At 46.8% G+C, this 13,465-nt stretch overlaps 3 non-coding genes and 1 pseudogene across 3 annotated transcripts; 2 read left to right on the plus strand and 2 right to left on the minus strand.

Moving 5' to 3' along the window:
* Nucleotides 1-5,510: 5,510 nt before the first annotated feature.
* On the minus strand, nucleotides 5,511-5,629 carry LOC143500072 (U5 spliceosomal RNA). Its single transcript, XR_013126604.1, has one exon. It is a non-coding gene; the product is annotated as a U5 spliceosomal RNA (small nuclear RNA).
* Nucleotides 5,630-6,314: 685 nt separating this feature from the next.
* On the minus strand, nucleotides 6,315-6,505 carry LOC143499737 (U2 spliceosomal RNA). The gene has a single exon (XR_013126344.1). It is a non-coding gene; the product is annotated as a U2 spliceosomal RNA (small nuclear RNA).
* A 5,889-nt stretch (nucleotides 6,506-12,394) lies between these two features.
* LOC143499868 (U2 spliceosomal RNA) lies at nucleotides 12,395-12,571 on the plus strand (annotated as a pseudogene).
* Nucleotides 12,572-13,233: 662 nt separating this feature from the next.
* LOC143500073 (U5 spliceosomal RNA) lies at nucleotides 13,234-13,352 on the plus strand. Its single transcript, XR_013126605.1, has one exon. It is a non-coding gene; the product is annotated as a U5 spliceosomal RNA (small nuclear RNA).
* Nucleotides 13,353-13,465: the final 113 nt, after the last annotated feature.

The raw sequence follows: 13,465 nt of genomic DNA on the forward strand, positions 1-13,465 counted from the left end.
CCAGAGGAAGTCCTCCCCTGAGCCCGCTGTCTCCTTTCAGGCATCCCTGTCCCCTCAGGAAACGTCGGCGGGAGCCCCGGTCGGTGGTGGCAGGGACCCCCCTGCGTGTGACCTCGGCCCCCTCCTCCAAATGGCGACGCCCGGCGCCACCTGCAGCGTTGTTGTTACCATCCTTTTCATAGCGTGGAGGGGCACCGTGACGCGCTTCCCCACCAGCAGGTTGCGGGAGGTCCACAGTGCGGCCGTCACGCTTGTAAGGGTGAGCCAGAGTGCCTTGAATTCTTTTGATGGTAACTTTTCTACACCCTGGCCCACCCCGTTCACCGCTAACCGGTAACTTTGCGGGTGGACCTCCCCTGCTGGCAGGCTTGGGCATTCCAGGGGGCCGATCGCGGCCCACAGGTCCCTGGCCACGCTGCACTCCCAAAGGACGTGCCGCACGGTCTCAGGCTGGCCGCAGCCTGGCCGTGGGCACACTGCCGTTGCCCCCATGCCCCGGGAGTGCATCACCGCCCGGACCGGGAGGACTTCATGGGCCACCATCCAGGTAAGGTCCTTCTGTTTGTTCCGGAGGGCCGGGTGGGCCGCATTCGCCCACACTCTCCGAGCCTCCGCCGTCGTCATCCCCACCACTCTGCTCACCTCCTCACGATCCTGAACAAGGGAGACCAGGGTTTTAGCATTTGTCATTTCTTGTACTGTGCATTTCTCCAAATCATACTTTTTTAAGAATTTTTTAATAAAAAGGTACTCGTGTGGCAGTTTAAAAGATACTGGCGTTCTCAGGTCTGGTTTTAAAATGCCTATGGTTTGCAAATAAGACCCCATCCAGAACCGAGCCATGATGGCTGTCTTGGTCCTGGATGGGGAAGTCGCATGTGCTATGTGTGCTGCTGTAAATTTGCTGCCTAAAAACAGGTGGGGGTCTGGGAGCCCCTTCCCTCCATTTTCAGGTCTCTTCTTTACTGTCTCTCTTCTCAGGCGCTCCCACTTGGACCCCCACAGGAAGTAAAAGATCGCCCGATCCAAACCTAAAAGAAAGCTCCTTGGAGGACTAAAAACAGAGCACAGTAATAAAAGCAAAGGTAAGATCACTGCTTTTATTACTAAAATTTTCCCTTCTAAAGTCAATTGTCGTAATCCCCACAGTCCAAGTCTCTGTCTAACTTTCCCTAAGGTTGTTGTCCAATTTCCACTCCCTCCTCCTGCCCGGTCAAATTTCACCCCTAAAATCCTGATGTTTGTTTCTTTAAAATTTACCCCTAAAACAGTTGGTACGTTCGTCCATGGTCCAAAGAGCTGTGCCTCAGTCTTGTCTCGGTTCAGTTTGGCTCCAGAGGCCCTCCCAAACCATTCTGTTACCTCTAGGGTCCTCTGGGCTGACACCATATCGGTGCATAAAACTGTCACGTCATCCATATATAGTGAACATGTCACCGTCAGTCCCCCTGGCAGAGTCAGTCCGTTGATCCATTGGTCCCTTCTCAAGATTTGCGCCAGTGGTTCCATGCATGTGACGAACAGGAGCGGGGATAAGGGACAACCCTGCCGTACTCCTGAGCGAATAGTAATCGCCTTGGAGAGGTGCCCATTTACCAGAATTCTGCTATTGATGTCGTTATACAGCAGGCCCACCCATGCTATAAACCTCCCCGGGAACCCCATCTTTTGCAGTACCTGAAACAGGTACTGGTGTGAGACCCGATCAAAAGCTTTTTCGAAATCTAAATTTAGTGCTAATAACCGGATGTTTCTGTCTCTCACATAACAGATGGAGTCACGGATCAGGATCAAGTTGTCCGTGATCCTCCGCCCCGGCACTGCGCAAGCTTGATCTGGGTGAATCACGTCTTCTAAAACCAATGACATTCGTCTTGCTAAAATTCTGCTAAAAAGCTTACAATCAACGTTTAAAAGTGTGATAGGTCTCCAATTTCTGATCTCTGATTTTTCTCCTTTTTTGTGCAGCAGAGTCACTATCCCTGACCTAAAACTGTCAGGTAAAACGTCACAAGTCTGGAAGTCTGTAAAAATACATAAAAGGTCCCCTACTAAAATGTCCCAAAAGGTTCTATAAAACTCCACGGGGAGCCCATCCTCTCCCGGGGACTTCCCTGTTTTAAAACCTTTTAAAACATTTTGTAGCTCTTCTGTCGTAAAATCTGTGGTTAAAAGTTCTTTATCTTTTACTGTGTTTTCCAGGAACTGTATCACTTCATTCATTGTATCTGTGTTTGTCTGTTTTTCCCCATATAATTCCTCATAAAATTTTTCCACCACCCCCATGATCCCTTGGTTTGTGTTTATTGTTTGGCTCTCTTCTTTTAATTCGGTAATCCCTCCCCCCCGTGCCATTGTTTTCTTAAAAAAGTATCGTGTACATTTTTCTCCATCTTCTAATTCCTGCTCTTTACACAACATAATATGTGCTTTGCTCTTCTCCTCCATTAAAAGCCTCATTTCTTCTTTTACTTGTTTTATCTCATCTTTAAAATCCTGACCATGGTTTTCCAAATTAAAATACCTCTGCAACCGTTTTTGCAGCCCCAACATGCGTCTTTCCTGTTTTTTCTTTTTAAAACTTCCCACCCTTCTAAAAAAAGTCTTGGTCCTCCCCTTAACCATCTCCCACCATTGTGCTCGTGTACTGTACAAGTCTTGGAGGGACTGCCAAAGCTTGTACTGCTCCCTGTAGTCTTCCCTTATTTCTTCTTCCAACAACAGGGAGCAGTTCAGCTTCCACAGCCCTCCCCCTGCCGTCACATCTGTGGGAAAGGATAGGGTGCAAGATAGCATGGCGTGATCTGAAAAAAAAGCAGGAGTTAATCTAGCATCCAATGGCGGGCAGTCACGAGTAAAGATGTAGTCTATGCGGGAGGCCCGGGACCCATCACCACTTGACCAGGTGAAGCCCTCCTCCCGTGGATGCATGGTCCGGTAACAGTCGACTAATTTAAAATCCACTTTCAGGTTGGTCAACCTCCCAGACGTTTTATCTAATTTAAAACCATCTCCCACATTTTTTCTGTCTTTCCCAGTTAAAACACAGTTAAAATCCCCGCCCACTATCAAAGGATCCCTCCCCAGCATGTGGGGCTGCAAATCCCCAAACAATTCGTACCTTTCTTCTTTTTCATTAAAACCATACACATTTAAAACCTTAAAATCCCTCCCTAAAAAATGCAAATTGGCTAAAAGGGCCCGCCCATCCCTCACCACGGTGCAGTCCTTCACCACAATCCTAGGATTCTTAATTAAAATTGCAACACCATCAGCCTTATTGTAGTGCGATCCACTCCAGAGGGAGGGACCTGCAGCCCAACGCTGCTCCCACTCTCTGTAAGATTTCAGAAATGGGATCGCACACTCTTGTATTAAAAACACATCTGCATTTACTGTTTCTAAAAATGACAGAATACTCTGTGCTCTTAGGGGTGCCTTCACACTTCTCACATTTATGGTGACGATTGTGAGAGACATGAGCACGTTTAAAAGAAGGAAAAAACCCAACATCGTGGTCATACAGGGATAATACCTTTTAAAACAATAAAATCCATAAAAACCTAGTCGTCTTCCTCAATTCCTAAAACCACCTCCATTTTCTTCCTGCTGGGGTGGAAAAAATCCAGTACTGGGGTGTACTCTACCTCTGTTCGGGTGGGGGTGGAGGTTCTCTCTCTCCCCGGTAGATGTAGGAAGGAGACCTCGTTTGGTGAGCCACCCGGCCAACAAGGGTCTGACCTCTCTGATGGAGGGGTGTCCTCGTCTGCTGCAGCTCTCTGCTTTTTCTCCGTCTCGTCTGTCAAAGGAGACTCCGCCGGCCTTTTTCCCACCTGGGCACTCGGGAGCCAGGTGTCTAGCTCCCCCTCTGAGCCTTGTGTGCTCATTTCTCCTGTTGTTGGGGGTGAATAGAAAAAGTTGTCCCCCCCCCCAATTCCCTCTTCCATACTTATTTCACATTGTTCAGATTGTGGGCTTACCTCTGGGTCCTTCTCTGGTTCCTTCTGTTTGTCAGCCATTTTCTTTTTTGCCTTGCTGTTCTCCGCCATTTTGTCCCTTTTTGCCCCACTACTTGGCCCCTCCCCTTTTTCCTGTTCCCCTCCCCCTCCCTCCTGTCTATGCATGGCCGGCCCCTCTCTTACCTGGTCCGATTTTTTCTGAGCCTGGGGAGGGGGTGGGGTTTTCCCTGCTGGTTCCGCCCTTGGCTCCTCCCCTTCCTGCTTCTTCTTCTCCTCAGCCATCTTGTCTCCTTGTGTACCATGCTGGGCGGCCATCTTGGTTGTTTTAAGCTTGTTAGCAAACGATTGTGGGCAGTCTCTAAAGAGATGGTTATCGGCTCCACACAAATTACATTTTCTGCCATTGGGACATGCCTCAAATGTGTGCCCGGTTTCTCTGCATTTGCCACAGAAAACTTTGGAGCATGCCTCCGCTAAGTGCCCCATCTCCCCGCACCTCCTACAAACCTTGGGCATTCCCTGATAAAAAATATAACCCCTGTTTTCCCCCAATACAATTGTTTGTGGCACTGCTTTTAACCCCATGTATCCATTGACATCTTCCCATTGCTGTATAGGAACCCGCCAAGAACACGTCCATATACCGTCCTCGTCCACCATTTTTACTGCATTCCCTGTTACAGTGCAATATCTGCCAAGCCAAGCACAAATATCCTCTGGGCTCACTGTCTCATTAAACATTCTTACCGTCGCCGTCTTTCTTGTATAGTCCGTCAATTTTTCTATTTTAAACAGTTCAAAGTGTTCCTTTACCTCTTGCAACCTCATCCAATACGTATTCAAAAAAGCCGCTGTGCAAAAACTTACATCAAAACCTTTATTCTGTGGGAGTGTTATGATACAATTTAGCTCTATTGGGCTAGCCCCAAGAATTCCCTGCACATATTTTCTAGAAAAGTCGAGTCTAGAGGGTATAGTTAGTCCGTCAGTCCTTGGTAAAAAAGAGAAGCGCACACTGTGGTGCCTCCTAGTGCCGGCACGGGCAGCCGACATGTTGGAGGCACCACCCCTAAAATTCACTACTAAAAAGTCCAATAAATAGTCAAATAAATAGTCAAATAAATAGCTAAAAACCAGTCTAAAAGTTGTAAAAATAGTTCAAAACAAGTCTAAGATCACAGTTTAAGAACAAATTTTAGTTAAACCTTGTAAAAAAAGGAATTCCTAAAACAGTTCTAAAAACTCACTTACCTTGTTCTTGAACTTTAAAGATTTCCACACTGACCGTGTAGAGAAGTTTTCCTTTGTAGCTTTCAGCAAAGCCTACAGCTCCAAAGGTCGATCCCCGTCTCGTCCTCTTGATCTTAGCCAAAAGGCCGAGAAGCGATAACCTGAAATGGGCGCTGGCCTGGGCGCCGGCCTCGCCGGCACAGGCCTCCCCTCCGCGGAGACAGCGCCCTTCCTTCCTTCCAGCCGTACGTACGCTCACCCTTCCCTTCGTGCCACGCCCACCCCTACGTTTATACACATTCTCATTGTACAGATTGTTGCGGCCCTGCCCGGAGGCAGAGCGCTCCAAAAAATCAATTTGACTCTTTGACGTTCCCCTCCACGGAAATCTTTAGTAAAAGGCGAAAGATTTGTGCGTGAATGAAGAGAAACCCGAGCTATAGCCATGTAGGCTCAGGCGTCCCGCTACGCCAACCTAAAGCCTAGCTCGTTTGTTCGCGGTAACAAGGGAGGAGCCTGCGGGGCTGTGGCTTGTTGGCAACATCAGGCAGGCAGGCAGGCAGGCAGGCAGGCAGGGCTGGCAGGCTATAATGGAGAGAGAGAGAGAGAGAGGAGGGGAAAAAACAGTAACAATCTCAAAAAAAAAAAAAAAAAAAAAAAAAAAAAAAGAACAAAAACGGAGGGAAAACTGCAAACCGCCGAAAGGGGAGTGGCCTCCGCTCGCACTGCATTTGTGACCAGCTGACAAGGCAGTGAGAGAGACAGAGACCACTCACTCCCCTTCATTCTTACTTATTCTGGTTTTTTTTAAAGGAGTGAGCGCTTTTGGCTGCTTTGTTTTATTTATTCACACAGACAGACAGACAGAGACAGACAGACAGACAAATCAACCAACAAATGTAAAAATAAAGTTTTATAATATTATATATATATATATATATATATATATATATATATATATATATATATATATATACATACACACACACACACACACACACACACACACACACACACACACACACACACACACACACACACACACACATATTACAAATTCATTAAAATAAACAGGCTGATCATACCATACAACCAGCAACAAACTCTTTCTTTTCCACACGTTTAGGAAGGTGCACCGTTCCTGGAGGTACTGCAATACCAGGTCGATGCGTGGGGCGAACGGGGCAAGCCCCTGTTTCGCCTCCCTGTTCTAAAAATCCATTTAATATGAAGTCCTCATATAGAGGACGTATCAGATATTAAACTGATAAGAACAGATACTACACTTGATCTTAGCCAAAAGGCCGAGAAGCGATAACCTGAAATGGGCGCTGGCCTGGGCGCCGGCCTCGCCGGCACAGGCCTCCCCTCCGCGGAGACAGCGCCCTTCCTTCCTTCCAGCCGTACGTACGCTCACCCTTCCCTTCGTGCCACGCCCACCCCTACGTTTATACACATTCTCATTGTACAGATTGTTGCGGCCCTGCCCGGAGGCAGAGCGCTCCAAAAAATCAATTTGACTCAATTTGATCGCTTCTCGGCCTTTTGGCTAAGATCAAGGGGCGGAGACAGCGATCGACCCTTGGGGTTTGAGAACCGGATTACTGGTTACTCAAAGAATCCAGAGGGTTTCCTTTTTCAAATTTCTTGTGTGAAAATTTAACGGTTTTTGCTTTAATTTTGTAGGGTGTTCTTTTTCACAGGTTGTGGTTGGGTGAATTTCCTTTTAAAGACAAGGTAAGTCCTTTTTCTGGGTTTTGGTAGGTTTTATTGGCTTGTGGCATAGGGTTTTTACAAATTTTAAAATTTTAAATCCTTTTAAGTTTTAAAGTTTTAAAATTTTAAAATTGACAGAGTCTGTTAGTCCATTAAAAAGTTAAAAAGCTGTGGGTGCCTCCACCATGTCGGCCGCTCGGCCTGGCGTGAGGAGGCACCACAGTGTGCGGTTTTATTTCATGTCAGATAAGGAGGGCAAGCTGCTTCATATGTCTCGGCTTGATTTTTCAAGAAAATTGATACAGGGGGTGTTGGGTTTCAAACCTGAAATGATAAATTGTATCATATCTTTGCCACAAAACAAGGGTTTTGACGTGAGCTTTGGATCTCAGACACTGCTAAATGAGTTTTGGAGAAAATATGAGGGACTACAGGAACATTTTAAAATGTTCAATTTAGAAAAATTGTCAGACCATACTAGGAAGGTAGTAATTGTAAAGATGTTTAATGAAATTGTAAGTGGACAGGACATTTGTCAATGGTTGTGTAGGTACTGCTATGTAATGGGTGCACCGGTGAAGGTTTTGGATGAGGACAGAATTTGGAACTGTACATGGAGGGTACCGATAAGACAGTGGGAAGATGCCAACGGTTATATGGGTTTGAAGCATTTGCCACAAATGATTGTCTTGGGGGAGAACAGAGGTTACATTCACTATCAGGGGATGCCCAAAACATGCCGCAAGTGTGGTGAAATGGGGCATTTAGCTGAAGCATGTACCCAGAAAGTTTGTGGTAAATGTAGAGAAATAGGGCACTCCTTTCATGAGTGCCCAAATGGCAGAAAGTGCAACCTCTGTGGGGAAAATACTCACCTCTTCAGAGATTGCCCACTCTCCTTTGCCAACAAATTAAAAAGGGCAAAGATGGCGGAAGACAAAATGGAGGAAAACAAAATGGCTGAAAAGCAGCATGGTCAAGAGGTAAATGAGGAGGCCGGGGAAGAAGGGGCGGGGCCAGAGGTTTTGGCGGGAAGGGGAGCCTCTCAGTTTCAGGAGGATGACATCCCTGAAGCTAGGGGGAGCTCACACCCAGAACAGCCGGAGAAAAGCAAGGAAGAAGAAAGGGTGGAGGAAGTTGGGGAAAAAGCTGATCCACCCTCAATGCAGACAGACTCAGAGGTAAGTTCATCGGGTTTGGAGGGAGAATTGGAAGTGTCGTTCCCATGTGCACAGATGACAAAAAGACCGGCAGAGTCTCCTCTAGCGGACAACACAGAGAAAAAGCAGAGACCGGCAGCGGATGAGGATACTCCTTCTCTAGAGAGATCCGACCCCTGCTGGCCAGGCAGTTCACCAAACGAGGTATCTTTTCTACACCTCCCACCAAGAGGAGGAGCATCGACTCCCAACCGAACTGAGGTAGAAGACTTTCCAGTCCTAGACTTCTTTCACCCTGGCAGAAGGAAAATGGAAGTGGTTTTAGGAATGGATTTAGACTAGTTTTAATGGATTTTATTGTGTTGAAATGTTTCTAGTTCCGTTTGCTTTTAGGTCAGCCAAGAATGTTGTGGTTTTACCTCCTTTTAAACGTGCTCATGTCTCTCACGATCGCCACCATTAATGTGAGGAGTGTGAGAGCACCTTTGAGAGCACAGAGCATTCTGACTTTTTTAGGAACAGTGACAGCCGATATCATTTTATTACAAGAATGTGCAATCCCCTTCCTGAGATCATACAGAGACTGGGAGCAGCGCTGGGCTGCGGGTCCCTCTCTCTGGAGTGGGTCGCACTACAACAAGTCAGATGGTGTTGCTATTTTAATAAATAACCCTAGACTTGTGGTGAAGGACTGCACTGTGGTGAGTGATGGGCGGGCCATTTTAGCTAATTTGCATTTTTTAGGGAGGGATTTTAAAGTCTTAAATGTGTATGGTTTTAATGAAAAAGAGGAAAGATATGGTTTGCTGGAGGATTTGCAGCCCCACATGCTGGGGAGGGATCCGATAGTAGTGGGTGGGGATTTTAATTGTGTTTTAACTAAGAAAGACAGGAGGAATGTGGGAGAGAGTTTTAAACTAGACAAAACATCGGGAAGATTGGCAAATCTGATAACTGATTTTAATTTAGTGGACTGTTACAGGACCATGCATCCACGGGAGGAGGGCTTCACCTGGTCGAGTGGTGATGGTTCCCGGGCCTCCAGAATTGACTACATCCTCACACGTGACTGCCCACCATCAGATGCTAGATTGATCCCCATGTTTTTCTCAGACCACGCCTTACTGTCTTGCACCCTTTCTTTCCCCACAGATGTGACGATAGGGGGAGGGCTGTGGAAGCTGAACTGCTCCCTGCTGCAGGATGAAGGGGTGAGAGACGAATACAGGGAGCAGTACAGACTTTGGCAGTCCCTCCAAGACCTGTACGATTCACGTGCACAGTGGTGGGAGATGGTAAAGGGAAGGACCAAGACGTTTTTTAAAAGGGTGGGAACTTTTAAAAAGAAAAAACAGAAAAGGCGCATGATGGGGCTGCAAAGAAGGTTACAGAGGTATTTTAATCTGGTAAACCAAGGGTTTGATTTTAATGAGGAAATAAAACAGGTAAGAGAAGAAATGAGACTTTTAATGGAGGAGGTAAGCAAAAGACATATAATGACTTGTAAAGAACAGGAACTAGAAGAGGGGGAAAAATGTACAAGATATTTTTTTAAGAAAACAGTGGCGCGGGGAGGAGGGGTTACTAAATTACAAGATGGAGACAAAATAATGAATACAAATCATGGGATCATGGGGGTGGTAGAAAGGTTTTATGAAGATTTATATGGTGAAAAGAAAACACACAAAACAACAATGGAAGAAGTGACCAATTTATTGGAAAATAAAATTAAAGATGATGAACTTTTAACTACAGATTTTACGACAGAGGAACTACAAAATGTTTTAAAAGGTTTTAAAACAGGGAAGTCCCCGGGAGAGGATGGGCTCCCCGTGGAGTTTTACAAAACCTTTTGGGACATTTTAGTAGGGGACCTTTTATGTATTTTTACAGACTTCCAGACTTGTGACGTTTTACCCGACAGTTTTAGGTCAGGGATAGTGACTCTGCTGCACAAAAAAGGGGAAAAATCAGAGATCAGCAATTGGAGACCTATCACACTTTTAAACGTCGATTGTAAGCTTTTTAGCAGAATTTTAGCAAGACGAATGTCATTGGTTTTAGAAGACGTGATTCACCCAGATCAAGCTTGCGCAGTGCCGGGGCGGAGGATCACGGACAACTTGATCCTGATCCGTGACTCCATCTGTTATGTGAGAGACAGAAACATTCGGTTATTAGCATTAAATTTAGATTTCGAAAAAGCTTTTGATCGGGTCTCACACCAGTACCTGTTTCAGGTACTGCAAAAGATGGGGTTCCCCGGGAGGTTCATAGCATGGGTGGGCCTGTTGTACAACGACATCAATAGCAGAATTTTGGTAAATGGGCACCTCTCCAAGGCGATCACTATTCGCTCAGGAGTACGGCAGGGTTGTCCCTTATCCCCGCTCCTGTTCGTCACATGCATGGAACCACTGGCGCAAATCTTGAGAAGGGACCAATGGATCAATGGACTGACTCTGCCAGGGGGACTGACGGTGAAATGTTCATTATACATGGACGACGTGACAGTTTTATGCACAGACATGGTGTCGGCCCAGAGGACCCTAGAGGTAACAGAATGGTTTGGGAGGGCCTCTGGAGCCAAACTGAACCGAAACAAGACTGAGGCACAGCTCTTTGGACCATGGACGAACGTACCAACTGTTTTAGGGGTAAATTTTAAAGAAACAAACATCAGGATTTTAGGGGTGAAATTTGACCGGGCAGGAGGAGGGAGCGGAAATTGGACAACAACCTTAGGGAAAGTTAGACAGAGACTTGGACTGTGGGGACTAAGACAATTGACTTTAGAAGGGAAAATTTTAGTGATAAAAGCGGTGATTTTACCTCTGCTTTTATTGCTGTGCTCTGTTTTTAGTCCTCCAAGGAGCTTTCTTTTAGGTTTGGATCGGGCGATCTTCTACTTCCTGTGGGGGTCCAAGTGGGAGCGCCTGAGAAGAGAGACAGTAAAGAAGAGACCGGAAAATGGAGGGAAGGGGCTCCCAGACCCCCACCTGTTTTTAGGCAGCAAATTTACAGCAGCACATATAGAGTATGCAACATCCCCATCCAGGACCAAGACGGCCATTATGGCTCGGTTCTGGATGGGGTCCTATCTGCAAACCATAGGCATTTTAAAACCAGATTTAAGAACGCCAGTATCTTTTAAACTGCCACACGAATACCTTTTTATTAAGAAATTTTTAAAAAAGTATGAGTTGGAAAAATGCACTGTTCAAGAAATGACAAATGCTAAAACCCTGGTCTCCCTTGTTCAGGATCGTGAGGAGGTGAGCAGAGTGGTGGGGATGACGACGGCGGAGGCTCGGAGAGTGTGGGCGAACGCGGCCCACCCGGCCCTCCGGAACAAACAGAAGGACCTTACCTGGATGGTGGCCCATGAAGTCCTCCCGGTCCGGGCGGTGATGCACTCCCGGGGCATGGGGGCAACGGCAGTGTGCCCACGGCCAGGCTGCGGCCAGCCTGAGACCGTGCGGCACGTCCTTTGGGAGTGCAGCGTGGCCAGGGACCTGTGGGCCGCGATCGGCCCCCTGGAATGCCCAAGCCTGCCAGCAGGGGAGGTCCACCCGCAAAGTTACCGGTTAGCGGTGAACGGGGTGGGCCAGGGTGTAGAAAAGTTACCATCAAAAGAATTCGAGGCACTCTGGCTCACCCTTACAAGCGTGACGGCCGCACTGTGGACCTCCCGCAACCTGCTGGTGGGGAAGCGCGTCACGGTGCCCCTCCACGCTATGAAAAAGATGGTAACAACAACGCTGCAGGTGGCGCCGGGCGTCGCCATTTGGAGGAGGGGGCCGAGGTCACACGCAGGGGGGTCCCTGCCACCACCGACCGGGGCTCCCGCCGACGTTTCCTGAGGGGACAGGGATGCCTGAAAGGAGACAGCGGGCTCAGGGGAGGATTTCCTCTGGAGACGCACAGGAAGGGACCTCGACGGAGGGCGGGAGGAGCTGCGGATGCACGCACCTCGGCCTCCCGGCTGGGTTCATCTCTGCCTTCCTCTCTCCTTGTGGTCTTGGACGGGGGGGAGCAGGGTTTGCAATACATCTGAAAAGGACAATACACAAAGTAGTGAATTTGACATTGAAAAGGTTTTATGATATTAAACTGTTTTGGACTTTAAGGGCTTTTAAAATGCTTCTATAATGAAACCTTTTATGTACTATTTTAACAGATGCAAGGATGTGGCTTTTAAAAGAGAAAAGATTGTAAAAATGGTTTTAAAATGCATGAATATTGTGTCTTTTAACCATCTTTTTATCTAATGTGTATGCTGCTTTTAACATAAAAGTGACGTTGTATCTATTGGTGTAAAGTATCAATAAACATTGTCAAAAAAAAAAAAAATCTGTTCTTATCAGTTTAATATCTGATACGTCCTCTATATGAGGACTTCATATTAAATGGATTTTTAGAACAGGGAGGCGAAACAGGGGCTTGCCCCGTTCGCCCCACGCATCGACCTGGTATTGCAGTACCTCCAGGAACGGTGCACCTTCCTAAACGTGTGGAAAAGAAAGAGTTTGTTGCTGGTTGTATGGTATGATCAGCCTGTTTATTTTAATGAATTTGTAATATGTGTGTGTGTGTGTGTGTGTGTGTGTGTGTGTGTGTGTGTGTGTGTGTGTGTGTATGTATATATATATATATATATATATATATATATATATATATATATATATATATAATATTATAAAACTTTATTTTTACATTTGTTGGTTGATTTGTCTGTCTGTCTGTCTCTGTCTGTCTGTCTGTGTGAATAAATAAAACAAAGCAGCCAAAAGCGCTCACTCCTTTAAAAAAAACCAGAATAAGTAAGAATGAAGGGGAGTGAGTGGTCTCTGTCTCTCTCACTGCCTTGTCAGCTGGTCACAAATGCAGTGCGAGCGGAGGCCACTCCCCTTTCGGCGGTTTGCAGTTTTCCCTCCGTTTTTGTTCTTTTTTTTTTTTTTTTTTTTTTTTGAGATTGTTACTGTTTTTTCCCCTCCTCTCTCTCTCTCTCTCTCCATTATAGCCTGCCAGCCCTGCCTGCCTGCCTGCCTGCCTGCCTGCCTGATGTTGCCAACAAGCCACAGCCCCGCAGGCTCCTCCCTTGTTACCGCGAACAAACGAGCTAGGCTTTAGGTTGGCGTAGCGGGACGCCTGAGCCTACATGGCTATAGCTCGGGTTTCTCTTCATTCACGCACAAATCTTTCGCCTTTTACTAAAGATTTCCGTGGAGGGGAACGTCAAAGAGTCAAATTGATTTTTTGGAGCGCTCTGCCTCCGGGCAGGGCCGCAACAATCTGTACAATGAGAATGTGTATAAACGTAGGGGTGGGCGTGGCACGAAGGGAAGGGTGAGCGTACGTACGGCTGGAAGGAAGGAAGGGCGCTGTCTCCGCGGAGGG

The sequence above is a fragment of the Brachyhypopomus gauderio genome, unplaced genomic scaffold (assembly GCF_052324685.1).
Source record: "Brachyhypopomus gauderio isolate BG-103 unplaced genomic scaffold, BGAUD_0.2 sc136, whole genome shotgun sequence".
Taxonomy (NCBI): Eukaryota; Metazoa; Chordata; class Actinopteri; order Gymnotiformes; family Hypopomidae; genus Brachyhypopomus; species Brachyhypopomus gauderio.